The sequence below is a fragment of the Schistocerca cancellata genome, chromosome 7 (genome assembly GCF_023864275.1).
Source record: "Schistocerca cancellata isolate TAMUIC-IGC-003103 chromosome 7, iqSchCanc2.1, whole genome shotgun sequence".
Lineage (NCBI taxonomy): Eukaryota > Metazoa > Arthropoda > Insecta > Orthoptera > Acrididae > Schistocerca > Schistocerca cancellata.
Genome location: NC_064632.1, coordinates 265894061 through 265903892, shown reverse-complemented (window position 1 = coordinate 265903892; position 9832 = coordinate 265894061). Strand labels below are relative to the sequence as shown.

At 43.7% G+C, this 9832-nt stretch overlaps 1 non-coding gene across 1 annotated transcript; it reads right to left on the bottom strand.

Annotated features, from left to right (window-relative positions):
• Window positions 1-9365: 9365 nt before the first annotated feature.
• Window positions 9366-9440, bottom strand: Trnat-ugu (transfer RNA threonine (anticodon UGU)). The gene has a single exon. It is a non-coding gene; the product is annotated as a tRNA-Thr (tRNA).
• Window positions 9441-9832: the final 392 nt, after the last annotated feature.

Here is a 9832-nt window from a genome sequence, read left to right as displayed (position 1 = left end):
AGTACATCGCCCTTGTATAGACCCTCTATATACTCCTTCCACCTTTCTGCTTTCCCATCTTTGTATAGAACTGGGGTTCCATCTGAGCACTTGATGTTCATGCAAGTGGTTCTCTTTTCTCCAAAGGTCTCTCTAATTTTCTTGTAGGCAGTATCTATCTTACCCCTAGTGAGATAAGCCTATACATCCTTACATTTGTCCTCTAGCCATCCCTGCTTAGCCATTTTGCACTTCCTGTCGATCTCATTTTTGAGACGTTTGTATTCCTTTTTGCCTGCTTCATTTACTGCATTTTTATATTTTCTCCTTTCATCAGTTAAATTCAATATTTCTTCTGTTACCCAAGGATTTCTACTAGCCCTCGTCTTTTTACCTGCTTGATCCTCTGCTGCCTTCACTACTTCATCCCTCAAAGCTACCCATTCTTCTTCTACTGTATTTCTTTCCCTCATACCTGTCAATTGTTCCCTTATGCTCTCCCTGAAACTCTGTACAGCCTCTGGTTCCTTCAGTTTATCCAGGTCCCATCTCCTTAAATTCCCACCTTTTTGCAGTTTCTTCAGTTTTAATCTACAGGTCATAACCAATAGATTGTGAGCAGAGTCCACATCTGCCCCTGGAAATGTCTTACAATTTAAAACTTGGTTCCTAAATCTCTGTCTTACCATTATATAATCTATCTGATACCTTTTAGTATCTCCTGGGTACTTCCATGTATACAACCTTCTATCATGATTCTTAAACCAAGTGTTAGCTATGATTAAGTTGTGCTCTGTGCAAAACTCTACCAGGCGGCTTCCTCTTTCATTTCTTAGCCCCAATCCATATTCACCTACTACGTTTCCTTCTCTCCCTTTTCCTACACTCGAATTCCAGTCGCCCATGACTATTAAATTTTCGTCTCCCTTCACTATCTGAATAATTTCTTTTATTTCATCATACATTTCTTCAATTTCTTCGTCATCTGCAGAGCTAGTTTGCATATAAACTTGTACTACTGTAGTAGGTGTGGGCTTCGTATCTATCTTGGCCACAATAATGCGTTCACTATGATGTCTGTAGTAGCTTACCCGCGTTCCTATTTTCCTATTCATTATTAAACCTACTCCTTCATTACCCCTATTTGACTTTGTGTTTATAACCCTGTAGTCACCTGACCAGAAGTCTTGTTCCTCCTGCCACCGAACTTCACTATTTCCCATTATATCTAACTTTAACCTATCCATTTCCCTTTTCAAATTTTCTAACCTACCTGCCCGATTACGGGATCTGACATTCCACGCTCCGACCCGTAGAACGCCAGTTTTCTTTCTCCTGATAACGACATCCTCTTGAGTAGTCCCCGCCCGGAGATCCGAATGGGGGACTATTTTACCTCCGGAATATTTTACCCAAGAGGACGCCATCATCATTTAATCATACAGTAAAGCTGCATGCCCTCGGGAAAAATTACGGCCGTAGTTTCCCCTTGCTTTCAGCCGTTCGCAGTACCAGCACAGCAAGGCCGTTTTGGTTATTGTTACAAGGCCAGATCAGTCAATCATCCAGACTGTTGCCCTTGCAACTACTGAAAAGGCTGCTGCCCCTCTTCAGGAACCACACGTTTGTCTGGCCTCTTAACAGACACCCCTCCGTTGTGATTGTACCTACGGTACGGCTATCTGTATCGCTGAGGCAGGCAAGCCTCCCCACAAACGGCAAGGTCCATGGTTCATGGGGGAGGAAGGGGGCGAATCCCATAATTGACATAATTCTGTAGTCAGTTCCAAGTGACGCTTGAGGTGAAGTTAACAGCAACGCCACTGGACAGCGATATGGAGTGATGAACCACGCTGTGACTTGAGGCAATCCAATGGAAGGGTTTTGGTTTGGCGAATGCCTAGAGAAAATGCCTGGAGAATTATACGTATTGGCAACAAATGGTTCAAATGGCTCTGAGCACTATGGGACTTAACATCTGTGGTCATCAGTTCCCTAGAACTTAGAACTACTTAAACCTAACCAACCCAAGGACATCACACACCTCCATGCCCGAGGCAGGATTCGAACCTGCGACCGTAGAAGTCGCGCGGTTCCAGACTGAGCGCCTTAACCGCTAGACCACCACGGCCGGCTGTTGGCAACAGAGAAGTACGGAGGATGTGGTGTTATGGTATGGGAGTTGCGACGGGGCGGTGAATAAAGTGCGACTGAAGAGTTCTCACGAATGTGCATATACAAACGTTCGTTAAAAAATGTTAGTGTAAATTTTGGCTCTCACACAAATCTCAGGTGATTAATTTCACACTTGGTGCATTAGTACACTGTTCCACACCCGCGCATTAGTTATAGATTTTAAATTAATATTCATGAGTACAGTTTATGCTAGGGAACAAAATTAGGCGATTATTATAGCAAAATCAGTTTTCCACGACACAGTTCCATCACTATTTATTGGCGTTGTCCTTTCCTTTCACACAATGAAATTAGCACTGGTGAGACGGTTTACAGTTTTACTTTAATATTAATTTGACTCCGAGCCCCCAATAGCAGTAATGTAGGCTGCTATAAACGAAAATTACTCAATTCGAACAGAACCGCAAGTCCCACTGTCCTCTTTCTTCTAGCAGTTTTGGCGCGAAATCACAGATCGCCACATGTTCACTTACGCCGATTTATAGCTCGTAATTCCTACTCACACAAATAATCGTAGCACTTCCAGTTCACTAAACTGCTCTCTTCCCACCGGCTCCCCAACTGCCGACCGACTGACCAACGACTGACCCCTGGCCAAGAGGGCCGCTCGCTTATATAGGCTCGGATGTCCACCCCCTAGGTGTCGAGGTCCTTATACATGACATTAGACCTCTGATGACGTACGCAGCTCCCGTCTGGGGATATGCAGCTCCTACACGACTGCGCCGCCTGCAGATCGTACAGAACAAGGTGCTACGAATCATTAGCAACGCTCCACGCTACACACGCACCGTGGATCTTCACCATGAATACCGCCTTGATACCCTCAAGGAAGTATTCAAAAAACACGCCACACGACTATACAGGAACTCGACTCACTCGAACAATCCTTTCATCCTCACTCTAGGAAACTACGATCACAACCACAGGTGGAAGCACAAGCGACCAAAGACACTGCTAGCTAGGGCATAGCCACCTATGGTAAACTAACATACGCAAACAGCGACAAACGTTGGCAAGCCCCTGCATATCAGCAACACTGACTGGCAGCTACCAGCTGCTATTAGAGCCGACCAATAGACCACAGCAGGGACACCGACGAGCTCGCCCACAAACGCACAAACAATCTACCAACATTCCCTCACACTGTGGCTCCGATATATGACCTATCGGACACAAGATCGATAACAAACCTAACTGTTGCAGGTTGCTGACTCTGAACGAGGACTCTGTACCAGCACCCAGCGCCAGCCGCCGAGCAGCACAAACGCACATCGTCAAGGTATCGACATGCATGATACCCACTACTAACAAAGCCTATCCTTGCACGACCTATCGCAGGCAGCAAGACAACCGCTACTGCTCTTGCCGCCCGACCTAACTTTCGCAGAGGTTTTTTTCCCTTGGCTCTTGCCTTGGCACTTTTTTTCCTCTGCCCTTCAAACCGCTACCCTTCGTCAGATTTCGGCCAATCTATCTCCAGATGAGCACGTATTAATGGTTAATCCTAACCAGACGTACGCAAACATCGCAGTACCCACATCCTGCGACACCTCACTTTAGTGAATACTAACCCTTATGCAGAGATGGCAGTAGACCATTTGAGTTGGCCATCGTGCCGATGTGAGCGTGGAGGGACTCCACCTCTATTTTTAAAAAAAAACGTGGTTATGCAGGTACCAATCTCACCAGTTAAGGTTACAAATTTTGATACATACATCCCTTCACAGAAATAAGTACATCATCGGAACCGCGCTAAAAAAGTACATCTGATTTACTACGTTACATTAACTCCTAGGATTATTCTATCGCCCGTAAATAAAGTTTTAGTTTTTGCAAAATTTCGCCACTTAGCGCAAATTTGTTTGTTTACATCTGTGCTGCAAAGTTGTAACATTGAACTGCATATAGCACCGTTTTCAGACGTAATCTATAACAATCTACACATTTCACTTCTCAAAATCTTCATGTCTATAATAATTAATTAATTATGCGCGATAAAAGTGAATAATAATTTGCAAACAATGAAAACTTTTGCAAGTAAAGTGTATAGTATAACTTAACTAGTTTACAATAAGTGTTATGCCACCCAAAATATTATATGGTGCCGTTGTTTACGTCATAAATTTTCTACTGAATTTTATAAACAATTTTCCATCAAACTTTGTTTATTGTTCTTTATGGGCTTTATTAAAAATGGTTCAAATGGCTCTGAGCACTATGCGACTTACCTTCTGAGGTCATCAGTCGCCTAGAACTTAGAACTAATTCAACCTGACTAAACTAAAGACATCACACACATCCATGCCCGAGGCAGGATTCGAACCTGCGACCGTAGCGGTCACTCGGCTCCAGACTGTAGCGCCTAGAACCGCACGGCCACTCCGGCCGGCGGGCTTAATCATTTATGAATCTTAACATATGACTACGGCACTCATCCTCTATGATGAAACGTTTTTAATGAGTGCTCGTTCATCCCTGTAAGCTGTTATTTTTAGTAATCATTCAGTATCGTGATATTAACCGATTTTGGCGCGACTGCTATGGTCGCAGGTTCGAATCCTGCCTTTGGCATGGATGTGTGTGATGTTCTTAGGTTCGTTAGGTTTAAGTAGTTCTAAGTTCTAGGGGACTGATGACCACAGCAGTTAAGTCCCATAGTGCTCAGGGCCATTAACCGACTTTGAGGTTACTATAACTTTTGCGTCTCGTCACTTAAAATAAAGATCGATCTTTTAGAAGGTGCATATTGCCGACCATAATCCACTGCCGCATCGCTTTTCACCGTAAGTTGCATAGTTTTCGTGTAATGCGCGAGAAACCAAACAATGCCCCAAGCTGCGGGCCACGTGGCCGGCCGGCGGCGGAGACATCCCACGGACCGTTGGAGATCTCGGGCGGACGTGCCACGTACTTCCGCAAATCGCGCACCATGTCGCGCGCTGGCTCTCCACAAGGCAATCCTTGCATACTAGACCTGTTCATCTACTAACGGGTGTTTGTACCGTCACAGAGTATATTTCGTAGTATAGAGGTGACACCTCTGCATGAAGTCAGGATAGCAGTTGGGAGCCTGTGAAGCGTCTCTGACGCTAGTAAAACATTGTCGAAGTTCAATTATTTATTAACCATGTTTACAGTCTTACTGTTCCACACCGGCCTTGTAGCCGATGCCATTATTCAGCTGAGTGTTGGATTCTCGCTGACGGCTGCCGAGTCAGCTTCTCGTCTGCAGGCGCAGGCGAAGAGTGAGTGAGCTCTCGCCGCGGCATGCTACCGGCGCCGCTATGGTCCAGCACGAGTGACCTGTAGTGCTGGAGTGTGCTCGATTTCATTCTGAATTCTATGTTGACACTCGAATCTCGATGGTGTTGTCGAGAGCTGCGTGGTCAGTCGATCTCCTTCCTATCTGCCACGTGGCTTTAAGCACCCGGAGGCGCCTTTAAGTGTTGCACAGGAATGTGCACCTCACCGGACCCTGCTGCCAGTTCCCGCGATGAAGTTGGGCGCTGCCAGCACTCCGTAATGTGGTGCTGTTGGAAGTCAGTTTCTCCACCAGGAATGGTAGGCGGCGAACAGTTTGAAGTTCATGAGACAAAGACCGTCATGTCAGGTCCATCTTTGGCTGTTTCTTAGACTCATCTAGAGTATCTAGGACATAGACAGTATCCTAATCATGGAATCGAGTGCTATTACAGTGAACGCCATAAATCCCAACGATGAACTCTTTGAGAGCCGGAGAGCTCGAGTATTTAAAGGGAGCTAACGTGATGCTCGGTTCATAATGACCGCATGTGTCCTTCCTGTTGTGCTACATATGCTTAATAGGATCATAACTGTTTTGTAGCTTCACTGATGCTAGTTTTTATGAAATAGGTACAGTTTCTTTCGACATCTCTTACGAGCTAACGAATATGCTTGCCACGCTTCAGTTGGTTTCTGTCCCTTGCTATTTTCTGCTGTGCTTATCCTCCCATTGTGCAGTGTTGTAATGTGCTGAGGCGTGACCCACTTGCGACATACTGCTTATTTCCTGGTTCTGTCCCTGCCTCTGGTAACACCACACTTTGCTTGTAGCAAGTTGGAGTTCTAGTAAAATTTTCTAATTTTCATCGCCTTATTATTCTGTGTCGTATCTTTGGTGAAGATGTTCTACTCTTATTGTGTTTAACAAAACGCTAAATCAGGAAGCGTATCAATCCATTTCCAGCGTTGTGTACTGTGTGTAGTGGACGAGCAATTCGGATACGTTTATTGTTTCTTCAGTCCGACAACGCACTCTGTCATAAAGCAGTATCTGTGAAGCAATGATTTGTGCAGAATAACATTCGTAAAATGCCTTGATATGCCAGAGCCCTGAGCTAAAGCCCATGCAACACCTTTGGGACGAGTTAGAAAGTCGACTTCTTTCCAGACCCCACGTTTCTCTGCTTTCGGCTCGTTTGGAGAGAGGGCTGTAATTTCTCGACAGAAATTCAGACACTTGATTAAAATGGAGCCCAGCAGGCTTAGATCCGTAATAAAGCCGAAGGGTAGACACACTCTATATTAATATCTACTGACAGGTGTCCTGATACTTTTGGTCAGATAGTGTAAGAGTTTGTAGGAATTCTGTGTTAACGCCTTCAGATTTACGTAATTTCGAATGTGCACTTTCATCGTGTTACCTAGTAAATAAAATAAGTATTTGTGAAACATTAGGCAACATACATAGTTTGAGCCTACCTGTTTTGTGTTTGCCTACAGAGAACTGAAAGGATTTATCGTGACCTTAAGTTTCCACTATTTATATTGAGGTAGGAGTGGTTGTTCCGCTAGCTTATTTCGTTTCAAGGTAACTCATGTTCTCTATCATTTATGAAAACAAAGAATAGGCACCTTCGTGTGTTGGTTTCAAGTTATCATTTTAACCGAGTGAACAGTGTGAATTAACTAAGTATTCGTGTGTGTCGAATTATTTAATTTTATATGTCTTTCGCTGCTGGTCATTGTATCCATGATGCAGCGTGACTATTACTTTACGGAGAAAGAATTAGATGCTTCCTACGTTAGTGTGCTACAGAAGAATGCTGAAGATTAGATGGGTAGATCACGTAACTAATGAAGAAGTATTGAATAGGATTGGGGAGTAGAGAAGTTTGTGGCACAACTTGACCAGAAGAAGGGATCGGTTGGTAGGACATGTTCTGAGGCATCAAGGGATCACCAATTTAGTATTGGAGGGCAGCGTGGAGGGTAAAAATCGTAGGGGGAGACCAAGACATGAATACACTAAGCAGATTCAGAAGGATGTAGGATGCAGTAGGTACTGGGAGATGAAGAAGCTTGCACAGGATAGAGTAGCATGGAGAGCTGCATCAAACCAGTCTCAGGACTGAAGACCACAACACGTTAGTTAAGGGGTTAAGGACAGGATCTGCGAGTGATGCGTGTGAAGTGTTGCTGTTAATGCAAGAAGGATATAACATAATGAGTAATTGTGCCACTGACTTCCAATCATTCACATGTTGATGGCACAACACAGGAAGTTCTTGCCCAAATCCAGAACAAATTTTTTGCGTGTCTTACTTGTGAAATTTTGCTGTTAATCCAAGATCAATCGCACATGGTGGATACGTATCTCTGGCATTGACTTCCACTGATGAGGAGCTGGCTGCGTGGTCGCTGCAGACTGATCTCGTAGAATTTCAAGTAGGCTAAGCATGTAACAGTGTGACGGATTTGCTAGGATGACATTATTTATATGTGTATTATCAAGTGAGTTTTGGTCTGCTTCACCCCCACTTTCTCAATTTCATGCTCAAGTTACGCAATGATTATTCCTGCCAAAGCTATTCAGCCTTCCAGTGGCCCCGTTGTTTGGATCATTATTAGAAACAGTAGCCATTAGCCAGTGTATGATTGGCACAAGAATGGAACTTACGAGTGAGAATCAATTTAATCCCGGAAGCAAAACCATTTTTCTCCCAGTCTATTCCATAATAATGTACGAGACCAACTTATCTTTACATACAGAGCGTCCTCAGCAGATGGCATGTTACTGCTTTGTTCTCCACTGAATCTGGGCCAAGTGCCACAATAAATTGTATAATTTATGAAAATCAACGTCAGTGTTGACGCTGGTAATCTTAATCACGTGACCTCATCTAATAGTACAATCCCGAATAGCTTCATCCCCTGAAGTAATATAAATCAGTCAACAAATAAATTATGAACAGATGTCGTAATTTATTGTCTCAGGCAGTGGTGCAAATGCTACCTCGTTTGGTTGCTTTCCAACCCATTGCGTTATCCGTCGTACTTTGTTGTTCAGTTCTAGAATTAACTAATTAATTGAGTAATTGAATATTCTGGGCGTCATCATTTATTATCAATAGGATGCATTGAATCAAAAAGGGCAGTATTATTGTTATCCACTATAGAAACTTTAATACCCACCGTCAGGCAGTTTACCAACTGCCGACATTTGTGAAGTCAATTTCACGTTAATTGTAATCAAGAGTGTTAGAAACTCTTTGGACTTTTGGTTCTCTCAGTTGTCTATCTCCTTGGTAAAACCACAGAGCAATTTTTTCTACAATTGACCACTCTTACACAGTGGAACGTTTACCCTTAATTCACAAACTTTCAGGTGAATGAGATCTCTGTGCCTATTCTTCCTACACAGTTTACTGAAATGAAAAAATATGAAACTTCTCTGCAATTAGGTTCCGCCAAAAATAAAATATTGCCTCACATGCAACCATTAAAAAGAGAACACACAATTATTGTTATTGCATTAGTATACTTTGAAAAGAACCTAAGTGGTTTATGGATCAGAAGACTTGCCTTTGTTAAGTAATGTAAACTGCTTCACTGCACGAAGGCTAGCTACTTCTAAGATACTCATGTTAACAGTTTTCCTCGATTCGTATTCCAGCATATTTACTTCATGTTCTTTGGTGAAGGAGTTTCCGCTTCAGTGGGGCTGTCATCGGTAATATTACGATTTGTATCGCGCAGTGAAGGTACTGATTGTGTCTTGCCGCTGGTGTACTTTACATGCAAGCAGAATATCTTTGGATTTTCTGTCACGTTTTGAGACAGCTTTTCATAGTTGAAGCTATTAAAAGCATGAAATGATAATTGAATCAAGACCCTAAGCTGTCGACAGGCGTTGATTTACATCAACGGGGACAGTTGAAAATGTGTGCCCCGACCGGGACTCGATCCCGGGATCTCCTGCTTACATGGCAAACGCTCTAACCATCTGAGCCACCGAGTGCACAGAGAAAAGTGCGACTGCAGGGATTTATCCCTTGCCCGCTCCCCGTGAGCCCACATTCCCAACTTAACGTCCACACACTACATTAATAGTGCCCTTGCGCATTACACTCATTACTCACGGTAGACAATCTTACCGAGTCCCGTAAGAGGTCGAGCAATGCGTGTACATCCAGCACAGAAGAAGAAGGACAATGGCCGGTTAGTCTTAACTACACTCCTGGAAATTGAAATAAGAACACCGTGAATTCATTGTCCCAGGAAGGGCAAACTTTATTGACACATTCCTGGGGTCAGATACATCACATGATCACACTGACAGAACCACAGGCACATAGACACAGGCAACAGAGCATGCACAATGTCGGCACTAGTACAGTGTATATCCACCTTT